The 24,806-nt window shown below is 38.4% G+C and overlaps 1 long non-coding RNA gene and 1 pseudogene across 1 annotated transcript; both read left to right on the forward strand.

Annotated features, from left to right (window-relative positions):
- The first annotated feature begins 102 nt into the window (after nucleotides 1-102).
- LOC137746831 (uncharacterized) lies at nucleotides 103-22,149 on the forward strand (annotated as a pseudogene).
- Nucleotides 6,606-11,165, forward strand: LOC137748880 (uncharacterized). Its single transcript, XR_011070125.1, has 8 exons — nucleotides 6,606-7,286; nucleotides 7,471-7,679; nucleotides 8,294-8,394; nucleotides 8,531-8,613; nucleotides 8,795-8,845; nucleotides 9,103-9,173; nucleotides 9,965-10,152; nucleotides 10,674-11,165. It is a non-coding gene; the product is annotated as an uncharacterized lncRNA (long non-coding RNA).
- Nucleotides 22,150-24,806: the final 2,657 nt, after the last annotated feature.

The raw sequence follows: 24,806 nt of genomic DNA on the forward strand, positions 1-24,806 counted from the left end.
TAGGAAGCCCTCCTCTTTATTAAAAAATCTTTAATCACTACTGGAGTGGGCTCCACAAGATAACTCAATGGTGTACTCGTGGAGAAAAACGGGTGGCTAATGACTTTAACGAACAAATCGACTTACGAGCGGAGAGGCCCATCCGTGACTCCGGTCCGGCTGCCTCCACTCCACCGGGCTGTTTGGCTTTGGATTGGCTCGAAACAACCTGCACCTAGGGAACAACGACGTCTCGAATGTAACCTGTAAATCAGGCTCAGCAAAGTTCAACTAACGGCGGGCTATTTCAAAACTCTTGCAATTTGCAATTTGCAATTTTGCAGCAGAGAAAAGTGGCAGAGGCAGATGCTGAAATTGTTTGACGCATATTGTCACCTGGAAGACCCAAGAATCTTTGACAAGGCACCCCAATTGATTGCAGCAACCCTTAATTCTGGCGTTGTTTGTTTTGCCGTTAATGGAGTCTCTGAGGTACGTACCGCTTCCCATCTCATACCTTTTCCCTTTTCTTATTTTAAGTTCTGAAAAATAGGTATTAATTTTTTGGATAAATTTTAGTTTACTACCATCAAGTTTCGTGGTTTTTAACATTTGGTACATGAAATTTTTTTTTTATCTCAGAGTCATACCTAAAGTGTTAATTTTGGGATAGTCTCATACATCCGTTAGTCTAGCTGTTAAGTCTTTCGTTAACTGATGACATGACGTCTATGTGAACAATGACTAGGCGTCACGTATCATTAAGAGGTTCACGTGGAAATTCAAAAAAAAAAAAAAAAAAAAAAAAAAAATTGATCTTCTTCTTCCTCTTTGTTTCTTCTTCTTCTCCCAACACATAAAGCCATGATCTCCCTTCCTCCTCCTTCGTCGGCGCCACTCCCCTCCCATCTTTCTCTCGAACCCTCACATCCAATCCCATTACCAACCCCTCTTTCTTTTCTCCCTGTCTACTCGTCCTTTGCACTCGCCACCAGTGCCAGCACCATCGGCCTAAGTTCGCGCTCGACCTGCTCGAGCTTGCCCATCAAATCGTACAATGGGCTCCTCCAAGCCGTCACGATGCCAAGGGGATCGAAGAGCACACCGAATTGGTGCCCGTCTCTGTCTTGGACATCGGCGAATTGAACCATGAGGCTATCGTCGTCGAAATTGTTTTGGGTGAGTGAAAAACGGAGGAGGTTGATGAAAAGGTAAGGGTGGTGGTTGTCGAGGAAGAGGAAAGGTTTCTCGAGAAGGATTCGCGACTTGAACGACATTGTACGATATGCAGTTAAATTTTGGGATTATTACAGATTATTGAAATTATAAGATGAATTGATGTGGAAGTTTTGAGATGATTAGGAAATTAGGATTAAGAAAATACAAATTATGGTTTTGGGGGGAGGGAAGGGCGAGCAGCTAGAGTGGGCACAATGCAGATTAGGGTTTGGTGGGTTAGATGGGTGGAGTCGATGATGGAGGGGGAAGGGTGGATGTATGACGAGTCGAAGAGGAGAAGAGAGGAGAGGAGGGGTTTGGTGGGTTGGTGCAGAGGAGAGAATGGAGGGATAAGGGAGGAAGGGAAGGTGGGGGAGGTAGAAGACGACCAAAAAAAAAAAAATTTGAATTTTGAATTTCCACGTGGATTCCTTGATGACACATGGCGCCAGTCATTGTTCACATGGACGCCACGTCATCAGTTAACCGAAGACGTAATAGCCGGACTAACGGATGTATGAGACTGTCCCCAAAAATAACACTTTAGTTATGATTCTGTGACGAAAAAAAAGTTCATGTACCAAATGTTGAAAACCACAAAACTTGAGGGTAATAAACTGAGATTTACCCTAATTTTTTTCTAGCAAACGATATTATCTAAATTAAAAGGGGTGATGGGGTTAGCCTCACAAGCTCGTTAAAAATTATCACCGATTTCTTCCCTATAAGATTTAAAACTATTCTACCTCATTTTCATGAGTTTGTATTTTCAGCTAATAATTTAGTGACCACATTATGCGTATAACAACATTCTCATTCTAATATTCTCTTTCAGAGAGATTGGAACTTGGTCAAGCAGCTTAGTGAGTCCTATCCTTGCGCAATTCCCTGCATCGGTCTCCATACCTGGTAAATCTCTCTCTCTCTCTCCCCCCCTCCCTCCCTCCCTCTCGGGTCGAGAATCGAGATTCACGTTTTCAATTGCATTGTTCTTTGACCTTTCCTTTTCTTGCATATCTGTAGGTATGTTGCACAGAGGACAACCATTAGCTCAACACTCTAAAACAATTCTTCGAGTCTACACCCTCTGCTGCAGTTGGAGAGGTTGGCTTTGAAGATTTATCTTTTCTTCTTCTTTAGTTTAGTTATGTACCTTCTGTTTAGCTGTATGCAAATGTACAATTCGGGTTTTAATCAATAACTTCAAGTGAGGAGCTCCATTCTGATAATCCCTATCCCTCCATACTTTTATGCTTCAAAACCTAGCTTGATTTCATTGGAAAACACGAAACATTTCACTGGACTTGGATAATTTCACGGAACCCTTAAATTACTTTCATAGCATTTTCCCTGATTAACAAGGATTCAGAGTAGCTAAGGTAACGAAGATGTATGTTACTTGGCTCTTGGGTTGAACAACTTGAACTTCTAGCTTTAAGGTCATATCTAACCGAAGGGGCTATGTTTAGCCCACTGTCCCTGCAAGAAATTATTTTTTAATGAACAATATTGGATCATATTTATATATCATTTCCAACCCAATAGGGTTATTTTTTAGCCCCTGAATAATTTATTATTTTAAATTTATTCTTCAGTTTTATTGGTTAATTGAATTAAACAACTTTTTTTTTTTTTTTAATTAAGCGATACTGTCAGTTAGGTAGATGTTAGATTACTCACCGATGGGGTTCGAACCCACGCCATCATGTAAGGGCACAACACATTTCCACCACTGTGGTAAAGAGCCACTTGCAAAAAACTACCATATTAAAATAAGGTTTCCGAACATATTTTGTGTGCCACTTGAAGATGTGGCCATTTGAAAATATTGAAAAAATTAAAAGAAGGATTATTGGAAGAAGTAAGAGAGGGGTGTGTATGGAAAGAGTGTTTGAGGTGAATAAATGGTGAATAATTAAAACAAAATGAGGTAAGATAATATGGAAGTGTGAGAAGAATGTGAGAAATGGTGTAGAAATGTCCTAGATATTTATAGGACAAAAATTAGAATGTTTTTTTTTTAATTTCGTCTTAAAAAATAATACAGCTGGGCCCAACTGAAAGGGTTGGCTGGCTGACTAAAGATGGCCAACCCGCTGGCCATACAACTAGATTTTGGCTCGGTGGGTCTTAGGATTTTTTGACCCAGACCTCTATTGGAGATGGGTTTTGTGTCAAAAAATGGCTATCATTTGGCCTATGGTGTCACGACCCAATCTCGACATACGTATAGGATCGACACGCGACGTCACAAAGTACTCGTATATCTAACATACCCCACCTCCGGGACTCAAGCTTCGAATTGCGCAGTGATCTTTCGTTTACTCTATGACTGCATTTAACCTCTTTGTTAGACTGTCTACGTACCCTCCAACAGGATCAAGCTATTCGTAATTCATCACTTGTTAAACTCTGAACTTTTCGTAAAACACTTCCTAGCAGAAAACATAGAGTACCACACTACACGCCAACCATAAGCCAAACAAAAGTTGTCATCTTGGCATTCACACACACATATACTTTCCAACACCATTCCACAATCACATCAATTAATAACTCATATAATACACCAAAATGCAAGGCTAGAGCGACAACAGTTTGGCCGAAGCCTACATCTCTGAAGCTTTCTCATTTTAGATCGAATCAACAAAGTCAATGATGTGATTTCGGACCACTCAACGAAGTCTAACAACATTGGGTTTTTGACCACTCAACGGAACCAAAATATCAAGCGGGATTCCAGACCACTCAACGGAATCAAAACCAGGATACGATTCCGAACCACTCAAAGGAATTGCGAAGTAGAAGGGATTTCAGACCTCTCAACAGAATCCGAGTGGATATGGTTCCGAACCACTCAACGGAATCACTGAGTTCAATGGATATCGGACCAGTCAATGAAATCCAAAGCAGGATACAAGTTCGGACAATCAATGGAACCGAGCGGAAGTCCAAGAAACATAACAACGGCTCGAAGAAACAAGACATGAATCGAGTTACTCAATTCATGAAGGGCGAACGAAATGAAACAAGTACAAGCACTAAATTTAGAATGGATCAATGAAGCAAGAAATGAAACGATATCGAAGCAACAAATCCCCATGACAATGGGTAAACGGTCCACTGCTAGCCTTCATATTTAACAAACAATCCAACATGCATTTCAAATCACATTTCACAAATATTCCCAATGCACAAATCAAATCACATTTCATAATAATAGGTCAATGGCTAATTATTTAAAATCACATTTTAATAGAAAACACATTTATAAAACCAAGTCATATCCACAAAGGTTACTACATACGAAATCAGGGTAATAACCATATCACATGTATTAAAGTCACTCATGAACCAATGTAGACCCACTAGACTTCACTTAGTTTTTAGTAGTACTAATTTTAGTATTTAAGAACGATTCGAGACATGTGCCAAAAGTCAACTCTCTGTCAACGGTAAGGTCCACAACCTTGCGTAATTCAATCTGAAACATCCTCATGCGGATTTTCAATCCGTAATTTCCCAAGAGCCTCATTAATCTTCTAGAATAATATCCTAAAATTTTGGAATAATCCAAAGGTCGGATCTCTGCCAATCGCTAAAATTAAGAGGTGGTCAATGTTGGGTTTTACAAACTTAGAAGTTCAATTCAGGAAGATCCATACGTTGGATTACCGATCCGTAAGTTCCTAAGGTCCTCAAATATTACGTACTATAACGCATTAAAGTTTGGTGACGATCCAACAGTCAAATCGTCAATGGTTATAATGATCAAGTTGCGGATCCTAACGAATATATGTTCGAACGATGGGATTTCGTCCATTGGATGTCACATATGAAATTAGGGTATCAAATTTAGCCAAGAAGGGTCAAGTAGGTCCCCGGACCACGCGCCCCGCATGCAGCTGCCGGTTACCCCGACTTGCCGGAAACTTCACCTAACCCCAAAAATTACCAAATTTAACAAAATTGTAGAACACAACAAGGGAAGAACTTTTATACCTGGGCCGAAGTCCAATTTGACCGGGAAACACCTAAAAATGCCCTTGATCCGTAAAAAACCCTAGGAATTAGTGTTCTCGATTCGACCCCAAGACAAACTCTGACGCCTCAACCACTGCTTGAGCTTTGTTCCTGAGGTTGAGTGGAGTCTATTGGTGATGGTGGTTGATGGAGTTAGCTTCTGGTTTGGTGAATCACCGCCAAGAACCCGTCTCATCCACTGTGCTGTTTTTCACAAAATCAAGACCAAATTCCGTTGGTTTTTGAGTGGAAATGGAAGAGGAAAGGATGCTAGGTTGATACCAGGGGGTGAATAGCTTCAATTCACCAAAAAATCATCATGAAAAGCATCGTTGGGTCGGGTTGCGGGTCGAAGGCAAGGGACCGGGTCTACCGGTTCCCTCCTGTCTTTTTCCCTCATTTCCCCTCCTTTCCTTCCCTCCTGATTGGCCCGTCTCTCCCTCATTTCCCTCATTTCTCTCCTTATCTCTCCATCCTAGCCACACGCGTGGCACCAAATCAGTGTTCCAGCAAATCTGGAGCCTTCCCAATAATGGTCAAATGACCATTTCACCCCTGCCTTTGCTCGTTTATATCTCATTAATATAACTCTGTTTGGCGAACGGTTTTTGCCTAAGCACTCGTGAGGTCGAGCTCTATCCAAATATGTAAATAAAAGTGACAAAACATGTAGGAATTAAATACATCATCGAAAAGTCCGTTTAGTTCATTAAGGGCGTTTTCATCCTTTTACTTATCGAAAAAAAAAAACTATACGTCGTAATTATAAACGCGTCGAAACTAAGAATATGAAATATGTAATTTTAAAGAGTGAAATTTGGGGACGGAATTTCACATATGGCCCTATGGCCGGTTCGATTGGAAATGGCCTAACATTCACCCCATTTGAAGGTTTTCCTTGCTATCTAATAAGGACGTTTATGAGTAAAGCTTTTGATGTGTCATCAATTATTTAGATCACATTATCTATTCTAAAATTGAGGAGCAATTGACTGTTCATTGGGCTACAGTCAATTGTTTGCCTCTTGATTTCATCTTATTTAGAATAAAACCATGAGAATTGGGTTGGGTTTGAAGGGTATTATTTGAACTGATAAGGGTGATTTTGTCCGGAGGGTTTAGGACGAATTACCCCTTCATTTCACCTTATTTGCAAGAAACCCATTATATGTGGACTAGGTTGGAAGGACAATTTTGTCCTCTCGGTTTTGAGTGAATTAAGGGGTTGCCGTGTAGGGTTGCATTTGCTTCCCTTCACTGATGGTTTCGGGGAATTGAAGCTCTCACAGAGAGCGGAAGAAACAGAGAGAGACAGAGAGACAGAGAGAGAAAGAGAGAGAGAGAGACAGACAGAGAGAGAGATGCCGATGGGAAGACAGCGCAGGGGAGAGGTATAGGTGATGGATTTCGAAAGTGGGAAAATGGGTTTTGTCTTCTCGGTTTTGACTGAATTCGAGGGTTTTGTGTACAGTTTCATTTGCTGTCCTTGAATGAGGGTTTCGGGGGGATGGAGACTCTGACAGAGAGCGGAAGAAAGAGAGAGAGAGAGATGACGATGGAAAGAGCGAAGGGGAGAGGTATGAGTCATGGATTTCAGAAGTGGGAGAGTGGGGATGGTCAGAGAAAACCATACGGTTTATCCGGATCTACCGCTGCATGCCTGGATTTCGAAAGATAAGTGCTTTTTAAATTTTTTTTTTTTTTCTATCAGCTTAGATTGTCATGTTTCTGCCTTTTTGTTGTGGATTATTTTCGAATTTGTTAGTGTGTTAGGTCAGATTTTGGGGGAATCATCAGAGATATTAATTTCCCTTATTAGTTTTCTTTTCTCTCATTTTGCACATTCATCTCCATCAAACCCTAGAAATCGTTTCGTTTTTGGGTATCCGGATGGCACCTCCTTATTTCTCCCTGCTCTTTGCTTCCCCGAACCCTAGAATCCTCTCCATTTCCTCTGAACGAGAAATCCGAAACCCACAGCCCAAAACTCACTCATACGTCGCCCCTCTCCTTGGTTTGCCACTTTCCTCATCAATGGTTCGTTCTCTCCATTCGATTCAATTTCGGTGAGTTCTTTCTCTGCTCTTGGGGATTTTAGGGGATTTTATTCTCTTCCTGGTTGTTCTGATAGAAAATCATGATTGCCTGATTTTTTTTTATTACGACAGTATACTTTCTCTCTTACTCGATCTACTTTTAAGTGATTGAAAATTGGGTTAGTCATTTTCCATGGTTCGAATTGAAATGCAGCTGAATCTGTCTCCCTTCGGCAGTGTTTTGGCGAATCCGTTTGTGTTCAATGGCGATTTGAGCGAGGGCAGTTAGAGCTCTGGGGTTTCGTTTTTGGTCCCCTATTAAGGGGGTGCGATGGATTTGTCAAAGGTCGGCGAGAAGATTCTGAGCTCCTTTAGGTGTGCCAGATTGCTCGGCCTTCTTCCTTCTGCTTCTGATCGCCCGAGGTGTTTGAAATTTCAGTTTTTGCACGTAATGCTGCTCTTAAGCCCTCAAATTCGATGCGTTTCGTGTTTAGTTGTGTGAAATTTGATTGTGTCGGAGTAAAATCGAGTTGAAATTGCATAATTAGATCTTATAATTTGAAATGTTTGTTCCAAGTGTTTGTAATTTGCTTTATATACTGAATAACAGTTTGGTTTGGGTGATTATCTGCGGTTTCATGTTAATTAAGAAGAAGGTTAAGTTTAATAAGTATCATTTTAAGAGCAATGCTTATTTATCCGGCAGTGGTAGATAGTTAATTCACTGTTAAGTAGGGAATGAAAATGTTGTGCTAACTGCGAAATTTAGCTGATTGGTGCAGGGTTAACATAAACGTTTATTTTCTATCCTAAATGTATTCACGTGTTGTTTACCTAATATATGGAAGCAGACATCGTGGTCAAAAAGTGGAGGAGATAGAAGAAGAATTCTATGAAGAGTTGCTACTGTATAATTATTATTATTTTTTTTAATACATTTTCATTTGGATTTTCACAAAACATAACACATGAGTAAGTATGTTGGTTTTTTATTTTAGTTGTAGAAATTAACGAACATATATTACATACCTTTTCAGGTGATGACATCGACAGTGTTGAAATCATGGACATGGGGTTGTGGTTTGTCAACTATTTCCAGGCCAATAGTTTATAACTATTGCCCATCTGTTCTGTTGAGGTATTTTTCAATTTTTTTTGTTGTTTAAATTTATATGTTATTCATCTTTTGTGAGCATTCGTTCCAGGATTTTACGAAATTCTTAAAATTTTATTTAATTGAATTTATGGTCGTTCGGTAATTTTTTTATTTCCAGAATCTTCTAATCCTATTGATGCAACGAGTCGTAGGGGAGCCACAAGTTCACCGAAGCTTTCAAATTTTGCCCACTCACTCATTGTAATCTCCATTTTTCTCCCTTTCTCCCTCTCTCCCTCTCCCCTGTTTTTCTATCCTATGGCATTTGGGTTTTCCCCTATTTCTCTTTCTGTTGATCTAATTTGAGGTGAAGTTTGAATTTTGGTTGAATTGGAATGTGGTTTAATGGGTTTCCTTTCGGTTGTCGATTCGACTTTGGTAGGATTGGCATGTGGTTTTTCAAGCTTTTGCAACCACTTTGGGTCTGGCAAAGGTAATAGTCTTACTCTTCATTCCATAAGCTTCATTTTGTATGCCCAAAAAAATTTGGAATGGAAAACATGATGGGAGTTTTAGGAAATGCCCATGTTCTGTAATTTTCCCCATTTGTTGTTTTTTGCAATTTCTTTGATGATATTAGCCATATAAGCATGTTTTCCTCTCTTCATTACATTCCGAATCTTTAAAATCCTTGCTGATTCGTGTAATTTCTCATATATGTTTCTATGTTTGTTTGATCTTGGTTTCTAGGTTATTATCTTAATCGACAAGATGCAAAACGAGGAGTCAATCATCACCGAGCTCTACATCCCGAGAAAATGGTATTCAATCGAATCTAATCAGTGAACGTATACGTGAGAGTTAACATCGTTGTTTATTTGCAAATACCACTGCTGACCTTATTCACGAACCATTTTAACATAATAGGTTCTATTTGGATGATTAGAGTTTTGAACCTTTTCTTTCCCCCAATTCCACATGAACTGAGTTTTATTGCTGAACAGACCTTGGTAAATATTTATAGCCAACTAAAAGTGTTTTCTTTTGATTATTTTCCAAAATATTTTTTAGCCAATTGACAACCCTAAAAGATTTACTTACACACACATCAAATCTGTGTTTGATAAATATACCGAAGATGTAATGCTAGATATTTTTTTTATAGTTTCTTCTGCTATATTCTATGCTGGATAATACTATTTTTCTGTATATTGTAGATCATTAAAATTCTGCCATGTTTGTGAAATTGAGATTTTTAAATCGAAGAACTTAACAAAGAAAATTGTACATATTTTTTTGGATAAATAATATTATCCACGTCTCATGTTATATAAAAAAAAAATTTAAAGTACTATCTCTGTGTGCATGAATTTGAAACTTTTTATATTTTCTAGAAAGAGAGACAATACAATTGCGTTTTATTGTTAGAGAAAGATGTGTCATTCTGGATTTGCTTAAAAATGCTTAAATAATTTGTCGTTGTGCAAACAAGTCCATTGTGGGTATGAAGGGAATGTGTGAATATCTCTTACATGAATGACTTTTATCATTTCCAGAACAATGTGATTTCACTCGATTGAACCAAATTGATTTGTTATTTTCCCATTTGAAGTTGAAGAGTCGGATTGGTGGGAAGCAATTTAGAGGCACTTATCATCTTCTAACTGGGTCAGCTGCAAATCACTACCAACAAATAACTACGTCGTCGTCTTCTTTCTTCACTTATGAGCTTTTGGGGTAAAAGGAGTCATCTACTTCTAGGATTTCGGGGCTATATTTGTGCGTTCGTCCAAGGATTTGGTATAATTCCCCTTTTTTAATTTATTTTTTTTGAAATTCTTGATGGATATTTCTATTGTTTTCTTCGATTATTTAATTGGATTTTGTTTTTTATCTTTGCCATTTTTGTTTTCGCTTTTAATTTTTTATGTTAAAAGATGTCGTATTTTGTTTTCGTACCAAGTTATCCTTATTTGTATCTCTCACCAAAATATATATATGTAAAATCGAAGGAGACTGTAGTGTAACTCATTATAAAGTGACAAGCCCTATATACATTGATGCAATAAAATATAAACGATATCAATCCCTTGCAAATAAATGTTATTATGTTAACAAAAGTAACTTCAATTCTTAATCGTTAGTTCAATTACGTTTTTTCCATTCTATCTAGAATCTTAAATAGGGAATTTCATGTGTCTTAACAAATAATTCCTGGAGTTTTATTAAATTGTTTCATCTAATGTATCTAATATTTTAATAATTGCTTATTCCTTTTGTTTGGTTAAGGTTTTGTTCCATTTGTTTTCTGTATTGCCTAGCATGTTGTTCCATCGCATCAAAGAGGGCTTCTTCAAGCTTGGGTTTCTTGGCAGTGGCTTTCTCCATTGACCTCTACACCTGCGTCTCTCCTCGCTTTCCCACTTCCTCCGGTGCAATCTCTTTTTCTTTCTAATCTCTTTTGAGTTTCTTTCAATATGTCACTTTATATAATTTATTCTTTAATGTCAGATTTGGTGAGTTTGATTTGGGTTTGTGAATGTCTTCCTGGCTTTTCCACTTTGGATTCACATAATAAGTTCAATGGTTGTAAACAGAACAGAATACTGACTTGCGAACAAGGCAATTCAAAGCTTGAAAATTTGTATGTTATGCATGAGCTGACTAATATTTTTTTGTGCACTTTATTCATGCCTGTTGTGGATAATAGCTTGAAAATTTGTATGTATTGCATGAGCTGACTAATACTTTGTAGTGCACCTTTCTATGCAAATTATTCATGCCTGTTGTGGATAATAGTTCCAAAACCCATAGCGAAGTGCGGGCAATTTTTCTAGTGAAGTTCTATTCTTTGTGATAGCGGAATTTATATGTTTCACAGACCAGGTTTTTATCATTCCAAACCAATTCTTTAATTGCTCATATATGTTGGTCATTTCTACTCATCTGAACTAATGTTGGATGATATGTAGCTGCTTGCTTTCTGTTTATTAAATTGTGGATATATTGACCACTTGTGTAATCTTATTGCCATAAGCAAAAAAATTTCGTTTCTTTCTCCAAATAAAATAATAATAATTATATGCAACACACCGGGAAAAATATATGAAAAAAGGATTTTCAGGGCATTAATGAACTTCTTATAAAACGGAAGTAAAGAGTAAAAATAACAATTATTTAACTTGGAACCTTTATTTCAAGGGAACGAAAGTGTAGTAGCAAAATTCTATACAAACTTTAAGGGAATAAGATAGTTTGTAAATCAAAACGCGATAAAATCACAAAACATTATTTTCCTTTAAACTCTAAATTTAGGTCCACCAAAGCTTGTCCCATGCTCGCTGCCATCGTCTAGTCCCATCCTGAAATTGAAATCAGGCAGAACCTTCTGCACAATGTATGATATCGTACACAAAACATTTCTATATCTACCCCAAAACACTCAAGATAAAACTCTAAGTCATAACAACCATCAGACAGCAGATATTATGAGCATTCTCATACTTAAGTGAGATATTAAATTAGTACTACCAAGTAACACTTAGTTAACAGTTTATTAATAAGAGAAATTAGGTTATCATCCCTCCTTTTGCTACTCCATTGATTAAAACCTTATTACTTTTCAATGTTTGATCAAGGTCCTTGGGTATTAATAATATCATTAATTATTTTAATAAGAAAATATTTTTATTTTTAAATATATTCATTTAGTGCTAAAAATGTTACAATTAGTATATTTATATTTATGGCTAAATTTTTTATCATATATTTTTATTTTTAGTTTGTGCCTATTTTTAATTTGCAAACCTTTTTTTAATTTGTACCAATTTTCTTTTCAATTTTAATTTGTACCCATATATTAATTTCTTTTTGTGCCCATATTTTTTAAAGTTTTATTTCTATTTGTGCCCATGTGTTTACCATTACGTGACATTGTATAATTAATCAATAATAGAAAAATTACATATGGTATATTTATGTTTTATGGCTAAATTTTGTATTATATATTTATATTTTTAATTTGTACCCACTTTTAATTTGCAACTTTTTTTAAAAAAAAAATTGTAGTATTTTCTTTTTAGTTTTAATTTGTACCCATTGCGCCCATATTTTTTAAAATTTCATTTGTAATTTTTTTATCTTTTATTTGTACCCTAATCTATTTATAATGTACCCATTCTTCCTTATCAATGTACCACTTTGTTATAAGTGAAATGTACCATTTTTTTTTTTTTTTGTAAAATGTACCAATTTTTTTAATACTATGGATACATTCTTTTGCCATTTATTATTTCTTATTGTTATGTTTGAATTTTTTTATTGTAGCCGTTTCTAATAGTATTATAATGAGGAAACTTTAAATTTATAGAATTATAAATCTCATAAAATATCAAACAATTAATGTCAAAATTATAAAAATATAAATATTAATAGTAAATGAGGTGTACAAAGTCAATGGACTTTGATCAAACTTTGAATACCATTAAGATTTTAGTCAAAGAATGTTAGGGACTAGAGACCGCATCCAAAGTATCTATTATTAATATTTGATAGCAATATAAACATGAACCATCAAAACATCACACCACAAGATTTGTGTCCGGAAAACCCCTAACTGGGTAAAAAACCGGCAGAACTCCAGAGAGCTCTATCCACTAGCAGAAAATCAAGTTCATACAAGAATCATTCACGTAGATAAGCTTAATCCCTAAACTATGCTAAAGGAGCAGCTTGTACCTCTTGTGCAACTTGAAATTCCTCAAGGGGATCAGTGCAAGGTCTTCACAACAGTGGCAACTCACGCTCTAGCTTCACTTGTGGCATCAATGAGAAATGAATGCATTTTAAATGATATGCAAATGAAGATTCAAAAATAGCACAAACCTCTCCAAATAGAACATCAACAGATTAAGAGAGTTTGAAATGAATCTGGATCTAAGATTCTAAAGTTATATGCAAAAATGAGTTAAGAGCTCTTCTCAGATGATTATGGACATGTACTATGCTAGGGTTTTCTAAGAGCTGCGGGGAAGAAGCATGATGGCGACTGAGACCTAACATCCACACACACACGCACACACATATACACACACACACGCGCGCGCACACACGATAAAACCTAAAATGAATAAGCTCATCAGTACCACACAAAAATTCCACCTCAGAGAGGATATTTTCATGTATACCATTAGCAGTCGCCAGCTCATAGTCATGGCACCTATCAACTGGTGATAGGACACGAGCATGCTGTGTCTTAGTATATTCAGTCCCAGTCACAGGTCACGTCAAGAGTATGAACAAATAGTTGTCTGGGCAGAAATCACTGGACAAAGATATGCAATTATGCAGATGCTTATGCAATGGATGTTCCAAACCTGTATTATGAGATGATCTTGGGTCTTCATCGTCTTTGTTGCAATACTTCCACGTTGAGTGACTTAAACCTAATGATTGACTGATTGAGCTTCGTATGATAATAAGAATTTATAAATTACATAACTGTACAAGGAAAGACAAACCTGTCTAAGTTTTGGACTTAAACACATCGCTCACCTGAAACGCACAAAGGGAAAACTTTAAAGAGTAAAATTTAGTAAGTGGCCATCAAACAAACACTCACACCAAGAAAGAAATAAAGGTCAACAAAAAGTAAAACACAATTTATGCACACACCATGCCATAACAATAAGAATGACCAAAACCAATGCATACATTGAGAAAATCCTTTATTTGTATAGCCTTCTTTAAAATCTTTGTAAAATAGAGTAAAAGTATATTTTGAGGAAGTGATTTTCTTCTATTGATACCAAGACATTTATACAAAGAAGAACTCTAGACAGAGAAGTAAACTATCCTACATTCTAGGTATACAACAGGAAAATAAATCTATACAAATCAATTACAAATTTATTTCCTAAACTAAGCCAAGATATCAGGAATGATATCATTGACTTCTCTACACTCCCCCTCAAGTTGGAGAGTGGATGTCAAGAACTCTCAACTTGTGTATAATACTCGAGAAAGTGTCCTTCCCCAATGCTTTTGTGAATACATATGCAAGTTGGTGTGAAGAGGGAACAAATCGTGTGACAACGGAACCATCTTGTATCTTATCTCGAATAAAGTGGCAATCCATCTCTATATGTCTAGTACGTTTATGGAAAACTGGATTAGCAGCAATATGAAGGGCTGCTTTGTTGTCACAATACAATAAGGCCGGTTTTGGATGCAACAAACCCAAGTCCCTTAGAAGATATCGAAGCCACGATGGTTCACAACAGGTTCCAGTCATGACTCTATATTTGGCCTCAGCTGATGACAAAGATACGGTCTTTTGTCTCTTTGATCTCCAAGAGATCAATGAAGAGCCCAAAAAAACACAATACAATGTAATTGATCTTCGTGTCGTAAGGCATCCTGCCCAATCTGAATCACAATATGCACTCAAGGTCAAGTCATTTTTAGAAGAGAAAAACAAACCTTGTCCAGGAGAACTCTTTATATATTTCAAAACTAGGAAAGCTGCTTCCATGTGTGGATGGCGAGGTTCATGCATAAATCTACTTAACACATGCACTGAATATGTTATGTTTGGCCTAGTAATTGTTAAATAGATCAATCAGCCCACCAACCTCCTATACTGTGCCGGATCTTTAAGCAACTCACCATTGTCTGAAAGCTTAAGGTTTTGTTCCATGGGAAACTCAACTGGGCGAGCTCCCAAGAGACCACCATCCTTCAAAATCTCTAAAGCATACTTACGTTGGGAAATGAAAACCCCATTCTTCAACATGACACTTCAATGCCCAGAAAGTATTTCAAGTCACCAAGGTCTTTGATCATGAAATGATTATTAAGGAATGTTTTGAGAGCCTCAATTGCATTAGGGTCATTGCCAGTGATCAAAATATCATCAACATAAATTAAGATGGCTATAAAAGACTTGCCTTGCTGCCGTGTGAACAAAGAATAATCAGCCCTTGATTGGACATAACCAGCAGATTGAATAGCTTCGAAAACTTTGCAAACCATTGACAAGATGTTTGCTTCAATCCATATAAAGATTTGTTAAGGTGACAAACTAAATTCTCCCCCTGTCGCCGGAGACCCGGAGGAGGAAGCATATATATTTCTTCATGAAGATCACCATGAAGAAACGCATTATTGACGTCAAGTTGATGGAGGGACTAGTGACGAGATGCAGCAAGAGCTAAGAGGCAGCGAACAATGATCATTTTGGCGGTGGGAGAGAAAGTATCATGAAAGTCAATACCTTCAAGCTGTGTATAACCCTTGGCAAAAAAACGAGCTTTATAACGTTCAATGGAGCAATCTAAACAATGCTTGATTTTGTAGACCCAACAACAACCAATAGGAGATTTGCCAACGGGAAGAGGGGTGAAAGTCCAGGTATTGTTAGCTTCCAATGCCTGTAATTCAGAAGCCATGGCAGCCTGCCAATGAGAAAAAGCATCAGCTTTGAAATAAGTCTGAGGTTTAACCTGTTGAGTAATAGTTGCAAGAAAAGATTGTTGTGTGAATGAGAAATGATGATAAGTAAGATAATTAGCAAGTGGGGATAACGTGTACGTGTGGTGTGACTAGACGATGAAGATAACGGAGAAACTGGTTAGGTAAGCTTGAGAGTAGGACAATCGTAGTCCCGTAACTTTAGAGGCGGAGATGAGTGACGGCTAGAGCGACGAAGCACTAGTGTAGGAGAGGCACGAACAGTGCAGAAATGGACTCTAAATGCAGTGCAATACGAAGTGAAGAAGGCACGGCAGGGACATGAGAATCTGGAAAAGACTTGGGCTGAAGGATGGCAGAAGGAGAATCACGAGACTCAGTTGGTGGAGAATGAGGTGGAGGTGAAGAAGGGCACGGTAAAGTGGGGTTTGGAAGTAAGGATGGCTGAGGATGATGCAGGTGTTGGTGCAGTGATGGGTAAGGTATAAGATAAAGAATAATGGTAAGGGAAAATATGTTCATGAAAAACAACATCTTGGCTAGTAAAAAAATTTGTGAATGGTAAGATTGTTTTGACCAATAGGGTACCCTAGGAAGACACATCTGTGAGCTCGGGGGGAGGGGGTGCAAATTATATGGGTATCGGTTGCATAAGCAAGACAACCAAAGACTTTAAGATGGGAAAAATAAGGTGGTTTAGAGTAAAGCCGTTCAAAAGGTGTTTGATGGGAAAAGAGTAGGGTAGGGAGACGATTAATGAGATGGACATCCGTTAGCACACATTCACCCTAAAAATGAAGGGGAAGAGGGGAAGATTAGCTTGGAAACGCAAGGCACGAGCAATTTCAAGTATGTGACGATGCTTGCGCTCAACTACCCCATTTTGTTGAGGCGTATAGACACAAGAGTGTTGATAAATTACTCTATGGTCTTGAAAGAAACTACGAAGTGAAAAAAATTCTCCACCATTGTCTACTCTTATTTGGCAAATGGATGTATTAACCTGAGTGTGAACAAAAGAGAAAAAATCTTTGAGGATATGTTGTGTTTCTGATTTATGTTGCATGGGAAAAATCCATGTGAAACGGGAATAATCATCCACTATAGTTAAGAAATATTTTGCTCCAAAAGTAAAAGCAATTTTATAAGGACCCAAAATATCGCAATGGATCAAATCAAACGGTTTTGTAGTTGTAATGGAACTGACACCAAAAGGTAAACGACTTTGCTTGGCTAAAGGACAAACATCACAAGCATTATTTGACTTAAAAGGAAAATGCAACAGGTGTTTCAACATGAAATCTAGTCTAAAGGATAAGTGACCCAGACGCTGATGCCACTACTCTGTAGGGGAGAGAACAAGGTTGCAAACTCGGTGTAGACTACCAGATGTTGTGGCAGTCAATGCCACTAAATAATAAAGCCCTCCACGTTGCTTACCCAAACCAATCACCGTCTTCGTTGTCAAGTCCTGCATAATACACCACGAAGGAAAAAAAGTTACGAAACAATGTAATCAATTTGTAATTCGACTCATAGACATCAAACTACTTTGAAAGTGGGCACACACAACACATCTTGCAACAAAAAAGTAGAACTCAAAGGGACATTCCCAGTGGAGACTACGCGAGCTTGCTCTCCACTTGGTAATAAAACTGGTGACAAATAGGTGTTTTTGACACCATCAATGAGTAAATATGATGAGGAGGTTATATGATCCGTCGCACCACTGTCGATTATCCATCGATGTAAGGGCAAAATGGATGTCAACAAACCTGTCTTCATGGCAGCGACATTAGCTTTTGGAGGAACGAATGCATCGCCTCATTTATTATTCATTATGTGAAGGATTTGCTGAAATTGGGTGTCAGATAACCCAGACATCACCGACTTCATCTCCTCCAAAGTGGCACCTTCAGAAACTTGATTTGCTGAAGAAGAAGAGCCGTCTTCCTTTTTTAGGCTTGACTTTGTGAAGACGATGCCCCGGTGGATATTCGTGAAGTTGGTAATAAGTATCAATTGTGTGATAATCATGATCACAATGAGTACAGTGCGGGGGCTTACGATTGAAGAACTCAGATAATCGCAAACCACCTTGTTGAACAGCCATAGTTGATGTCTCAGTGACTCCACATGAAGCAGTAAGAGATCTTTGCTTCTCTTCCTGGGAAATTGAAGCATAGGCCTGACGAACAGTGGGTAAAGGATTCATTAGTAAGACTTGTCCTCGAATGGCACCATAGAACTCATTGAGGCCTTGTTTGGACCCAAAATTACACAATCGGCCCGAATGATCGAGGCTATTGAGTGAATGAAGTTCTAAGCCATTAGGTGTCTGAGTCAGGATAATTTTAGTTATTGTTAAGGAATAATGTTGTGATTTTTATCATAATAATTATCTCTTAATAATATATTGAATTATCTAGAGCACAGTTGGGTGATAAAGTCATGGTGATCTGATATGATGCCGTGTGAATTGATACTAGTGCAATCTCGTGGATAGATGGCATGATTATCATGAATGAAGTTAGGAGTATGCCAGATTATCTTCCATGCATTTATAAAAATACAATGGAGATAAAGATGAGATCGTATTATCATTGGAATTTGATCAAAGTTAGCTGGCTTAGATAAAGATGATCTGATAACCATTGTTGATTGGTCAACAAGGTGGAGGAAATTGGGTTACTCATCCAGCACGGGGTAACTTGCCTAGATAATTAGCCAATAAAGGTGCTGTTTATTTTATGAACCCATGCACGTGGAAATATGGGATAAAAGATGGCATATGCCATTTTATCCAGTTGTGATTTCACCTAATGGCGCGGTAATTGAGATTGGGATAAAAGATGGTTGTGATTTAATCAAAGATGGTTGGATGTTCACGGCTTGGATTCTACAACACGTCTAAGAGTTTAAGTTGCAATTGAATTCTACAAATACCATCAGGTTGTGAGCAGAGACTTCACTATAAATACAAGAGGTCGTGCAACATAGAAGGGACCTCCAATTCAACACACAACTGCCCTGCGCAAAACCTCTCAAACATCTTGAGATTTTTTTTTCTTTTTTTTCGCCGACACATCTTCAGTTTGGATAAACAGCACTATGAAGACAACCGGCGAACATCTTCAGTTTGGATAAACAACACTGTTGCCGTAGAATCAGCCATTCCCGAAGCACCTTCAATTTGGATAAACAGCACTGCGTCGAGGCCGACTGGTTATCTATCCAAGTCTCGGTCGAGAAGGATTTTCAAATCCTTATTGGCAGAGGTCATCTCATTAGCCTTCTCGGCGAAGTGAGGTGTTACCAGGTTACTACATTCGGCACCTGGAGAGCCGAATTTGATATTGAACTTCGTAGAACTAGCAGTCTTGTCTTCAGGCTCGAGAATCCAAAGGCCGAGATTTGTTCCTTCCTCGGCCGCAGTCGCAAGATAAAGAAGTCAGCAACGTCCTCAACACAACATCAACAAATTTTACTCCTCGGCCGAGCTCAGCCGACGAGTTAGCACACCCTGCATTCAACCGAATGACGTAGTTAGTTTATTAGTTACTCGGCCTGCGCGCCACGTAGGCTTTGTAATTTTTAGGGTCAACAGGCCCATAAAAAACTGCATCAACTTGTTCCTTTCATTCTACGCTCCGCACATACAGGAAGTGGAGTCACTGTAAGACGCCAATTCATCCCACAATTTCTTCAACTTCGTGTAGTACGCAGCAACTGAAAGTTGGTCTTGAGTAAGAGAAGCGATGTTCCGTTGTAACTGGAAAATCCGAGGAGCATTGCTTTGTAAATAACACTCTCACAATTCCTCCCAAATTGCATAAACATCAGTCATGTAGAGGATACTATCAGAAATTTCTGAATCAATGGAGTTGATAATCCACGCAACGATCATGTCATTACATCTCTGCCATGTAGCATGGTCATCCGGTTTGATCTTCTCAGAAGGTTGTGTGACAGTACCATCAACAAAGCCGAGCTTGTTTTTGGCACTCAGGGAGATCCTCATCGCATGTGACCAAGTAGAGTAATTGTCCCCATTAACCGGCTTCGAAACCAACATCATAGACGGGTGATCTGAATGATGGATAAACAATGATTTGAAACATCAGCCTTAGCATCAGCCGCGGCTCCTTTGGAAAGGTTGTTAGTGGCCATGACTGTCGACGGAAAAAGCTATTAAAAAATAGCAAAAAAGGGGCAACGGCAAGAACTAGGATTTTGACCTAGTTCTTGATACCATGTAAAATAGAGTAAAAGTATATTTTGCAGAAGTGATTTTCTTCTATTGATACCAAGACATTTATACAAAGAAGAACTCTTGACAGAGAAGTAAACTATCCTACATTCTAGGTATACAACAGGAAAATAAATCTATACAAATCAATTACAAATTTATTTCCTAAACTAAGCCAAGATATCAGGAATGATATCGTTGACTTCTCTACAATCTTGTTATGACATATAATCCTTTTTGCGGTAGCGACTCGATACTTAGCCTGGAAGCATCCCTGTAGCCTTTTCATAACCTATTCATGAGAGCGGGAGGGTGGCGCTTGCCCTACAAGCGACTATTAACCTTCTCATAATCGACCCCCTTTCAGGCCACTGGTATCTTAATGGCTGATTAGAATTATTTTTTTCCCTCCTAAATAGGATAATTTTCTCTCTCAAAGAATGATCAAGTAATTCCTTAAAATTGTTGATGTGTAACCGTGTAAGGTTTCCGCTGCAGGTTAATGTATTCAGGCAACAAATTGAACTTGCAAAAGAGTTAAAATAGCCAGCATCCATCCATTGAGTCCGTGCTTTTGGTGACCTTCTTCAGATAATGAAGTATACAGATGCTGCTGTTCTCTCTATTATGTTAATCGTAGCTTGTAATTTATGGGGTTCATCCAAAGTAAAGCATCTATGAATGCCTCATGTATATTGGTTTATTTAATGTTTTCTTGTCAGACCTTCAGGGCCTTTTCCTGCTGGCGTGATTCTTCATTCTTACCTAGGTTCTGCTGATGGTTCCTGAATTTGCCATCTTGGTGCTTACTTTTCATTCTCTGGATTTCTCATGTCCACGAAAGTAAACAAGGCAAAGTGGAAGCTGAAGATGGTAGTTCCATATTTAGATTGGGGCGTCCGTGTGTGTGTGTGTGTGTGTGTGTGTGTGTGTGTGTGTCTGTAAACGTTAGACAGCATTAGATGCAATTTCTTTTTAAATTGTTCTTTTCTAGGTGCCTTCTGAAAAGATATTACTGAAGATAGATGCACTGTGGAAATTTTCAGGTCGACGGGCCGAGGGCTCATTCCAACAACACCGATACTGTCCCCACTTAACCACCTGCACAATCCTCAGGTGTGGGGTTTTATCACAAAAGGCCTCGGTGTTAATTAGAGAGGGGTATTTCTATTTAAAGCACTCTTCTCTTCTCCCTCTGTCCGATGTGGGACTGGGGGTTCCAACACTCCCCCGCACGTGAGACCCCACTTATGGGTCACACGTGAATTTCCACACATCGGCAACCACGTGGAGCCATGTCGGGACTCACCCAATCACGCGGGGCCAATGGGGACCCACCCAAACACGTGGCATCTTTGGCCTACGTGGACAATCACGCGGGGCCAATGGGGACCCACCCAATCACGTGGCAGTACGGGCCCGTCCCCTGGCTCTGATACCATGTGGAAATTTTCAGGTCGACGGGCCGAGGGCCCACTCCAACAACACCGATACTGTCCCCACTTAACCATCTGCACAATCCTCAGGTGTGGAGTTTTATCACAAAAGGCCTCGGTGTTAATTAGAGAGGGGTATTTCTATTTAAAGCACTCTTCTCTTCTCCCTCTGTCCGATGTGGGACTGGGGGTTCCAACATGCACCTAATGCATTACAAAAATCTGATATAGGTTCTCTGCATCTGATTGAAGGAGATGCTTCCCTCCTTGAAGAGCTTCAGTTGCAAGAAATTTCTTCAGCTCCGACGGCTAGTGCAAGAGACACTTCAACGCTTACAAAAGCAGCACTAAATCACCCGGCAAGTATTCGCAACATGTGTGTTTTACAACTCGAATCTTGCACATTATCTGTTTTAAATATGGTCGTTATAGTTGTCATTGTAGTTTCTACGGCCGTCATTCAAACCCTAAACCCTTGTGATTAAATCTTTTTACATGAATCTCTTGGACCCGTGGGTGTGTGTTTTGATACTTGTACCATATGGTTAGGATGTATACAAACTGGTAGTGTATTTCATTTACTTTTAATGTTGAACATCCTTTCTCAATGGCAGGTACTCATCTATGTCGCATCTATGCTAGAAATGACCAAAGAAGGACTTTCTGAAATAAGTTACCACAATGCATTGCGCTTATTCCCTTACTATGTACGAACCTAAGATTACCTGGTAGTTTGGATTTCTGTGGCGGGCTATTGTTACAAATTCTTATGTACAAAGTAAGCAGATAAAAACCATGTTTGTAATATTATCCAGTTACTTGTTTCTGATATGAATGTCCTCTAAATTTAAATATAAAAAAAAAAAAAAAAATTGACTGTCAAAAGTTTTAACCCAACGGTCGAGACAAAATGATACACTTGTGTTTTAAAGAGGTTCTCTTGTAAATCAATGACGTGAGAGTGCCCGCACTCAAATGAATAAGCAGTGCAGCCCTGAGAATGTCAATACAATTAACTAAGCATCCTTCAAAAGATAACAGCATGCCTGCTCCAGGATCACTTTGTATTGGTTTTGTACTGAAGTACTTTTATAAAAAGTGGGTATAAAAAAAAAATTGAGCTCAAAAAGGTGTTTGGTAAACACTTAAAAACAGCTTATTTTCACAGTTTTGGGTGAAAAAAAGCTGAAAACATGAAGCAGCAAAAATGAGCTTATTCTCACAGCACATCAGAAACAGTTTTTTTTCAAAGCACAGCAATTGTTCTCGCTTAAATTTTTGAACCATAGTGTACCATATGGCAACTGTTCCCGCTTAAATTTTTGAACCATACCTGCATCAGGATGACAACCCAGAGTGCAAAATGCATTTTTATATTGAAACAAAAAGGTCTGTACTGGAACAACTAATAAAAACTACGATTCCATAGATGACCTTTGTACTGCAAAATGCATTCAAAGCATAGCAAGATAGTTATGATGTATAAGAATTTGAACTGAAAACGTTCATTAATAATAAATTCAAAGTTGGTACAAGTAATCACTTATCATCTTCCCCACTTGGAGACACAAATTATCTTGGGTTTTACCCCATTATTATCACATCACATCAGAGTAGCCTGAAGTTTCACACAACATTAAATACATAAAAATGCAGTGCTATGCATAATCCAAAGTACCATCATGCCATTATTACAACACAGATAAAAATGCAGTAAATGAACCATCACCCAAAATCCAAAGGATGAACAAGCCCACTTGTCACTAAGTGTTCTCCTTACTCTTGTTGCACCCTGAAGGGGTCGATAAAACAAAACGTAAGTATTCCAGTTTTATCATAGTTATAAAATCATCATTCAACATAATAACCCCTGTTTTGAAAACATTTATAGTGAAAACTATATAATAGTATACACTACCATAATAGTAAGAATCTCAATAATCGAAAACATTCAATTCAAGTTCAGAATCATACCTTTACTCAATCAATCATACTAGCATCCACTAGCATAAGTATAGCAAGCAAAATATGCTAGTGTCAACTAACTAAACTCAATACCGGTAATAATCAATAATCATAGCGTCTACTAGGATAAAATATCACCTGCAAATAATCTATGGCCGAAGATAGCTATACAACATATATAGAAGATCATGAGGTGAAAATAAATCACCAATGATCCAAAGATATAGTCAAATATCATCCTTAGTCACATCAGAGACCAACATATTAATATGCATCCGCATATATATATATATATATATATATATATATATATATAGTTAGTTAGTTAGTTTTCGAAGGGATGCACTCACAGGTAAGCAGAGCGTCCTTCGTCACTAGGCTCCTTGCCTATATCCTTTCTATCCTTTAATAACCCTGTGATAGTCAATATAAGCTAAGTCAGGCTTTAATCATCAATTCATAGGATATTGCCCAAAACTACCATTTAGGTATTGAATTTGCACAAATGGAGGGTACCACTTGATTTAGAACATCGAAAAACCTTGGGTTAGGGCTCTGGTTCGTCACGCACTGCCATGCTCCGACCACACGCCGAGAAACACGCTGCCGTGGGCCGTCGTTGCCAATGAACACGCCGTCACCAGCAAACACGTCGTTGTACTCACGGCCACGGTTCGGCGAGTAAACGCCACACTCGCCGTCGCTTGAGCCACACGTTGGTGCGGTGAAGGCTTAATAAAGGTTAATAGAATATACCTTTGCCGTTGGAAAATTCCGTTAGAGTTAACGGAATCTCAGGTTCTGCCGTTAGAATTAACGATGACCGTCGCTGGCTGCTGTCTACCGTCATCGGACTCTCACCGGAAACTGTAGAAAAAATTCCAGAACACGGTCAAGGCTCCCTGAGCTCGATTTCAACTTATTTCCTAGTGAAAATCACCAATTTAAGTCCCAAAAAGGGTTTAGAGACTTACCCAAACTCAAATTTGGAGGAGGAGAGGTCGAATCCACCTTGGATTCGACGAGTGGAGCTTAGCAAGGTTCGCCGGATTCTGGAAATGGATACCGAGAGCATGCATGTCAGTCCTATAGTGATTTTCCATCAATTTTTACATGCAGAGAGGTATTTAAGTACCTAGGGTTCATTCGAGTAGAGTATGAAATCCAAAGCTCACAAACTCGCCGGAGTTTGCACGGTGGAAATGACCGGAAACTGAAAAAAATGCACAGAGAAAATGCAGGGGTTAAATCCCTTGTTTCGAATTGGAAATCACCAAAAATCCCGTCCCAAACAATAATAAAACACAATGAAACAAGATTTGCATAAAGAAACC

Source organism: Pyrus communis, chromosome 10 (genome assembly GCF_963583255.1).
Source record: "Pyrus communis chromosome 10, drPyrComm1.1, whole genome shotgun sequence".
Lineage (NCBI taxonomy): Eukaryota > Viridiplantae > Streptophyta > Magnoliopsida > Rosales > Rosaceae > Pyrus > Pyrus communis.